Source organism: Opisthorchis viverrini, assembly GCF_000715545.1.
Source record: "Opisthorchis viverrini unplaced genomic scaffold opera_v5_109, whole genome shotgun sequence".
NCBI classification, from domain to species: domain Eukaryota; kingdom Metazoa; phylum Platyhelminthes; class Trematoda; order Opisthorchiida; family Opisthorchiidae; genus Opisthorchis; species Opisthorchis viverrini.
The window spans coordinates 395,302-395,973 of NW_008751764.1; positions in this window are offsets into that span (position 1 = coordinate 395,302).

The window sequence follows — 672 nt, forward strand, 5'->3', positions numbered from 1 at the left end:
TGGCTATATCCCATCGTCCGCCGTTTTTCCACAGGCGAAAAATAGAAAGAAATTGTTCAGCTGTAGCACCCTTTCGGTGCCTAACTGCCATGCCCCCCGAAGGTTGCACGAGGGCTGGGATACTGCCAGGTTGCCCAAGCCTAGACAGGGGAGGTCGAGTGGCAGAGGTCGGACTCGAACCACGGACCTTCCGGTCAGTAAATTCGCGCTCTAACCACTTGGGCCATCTCGCCCCTGAGGTAGAAATAAACAGTTCATTGAGATACTAAAAGTGGTATCTGGCGTTCAACGTTTTCCAAGGACCGCTCCAATAAACACCTGACCACCAATCCCATAGTACACCAAATATCTTTGGGAGCTCATATATGGGCTGAAGTAACACCATCTGCAGAATGGAAACGTTTTCATCATCCACAGCATAACACCAGTGGTTAACATTGCTGCTTCGCTGACATACGTAAACGTGTCAGACTAGTTCATATCAAGATATGAGGCCATCAGCTACAGTGGCTGCTGTTTATATGGGTGGGACGGGGCATGTCGGTGGCCGAACACCGGTAGGTATGATGTGCATTTATCTATTGCCTGCGTCAAAAACGGACTGTACATTTGCGCGGTGGGACGGGTTCACCCATAGCCTAGCTGCCATGCCACATGAAGGAAGCACTAGGG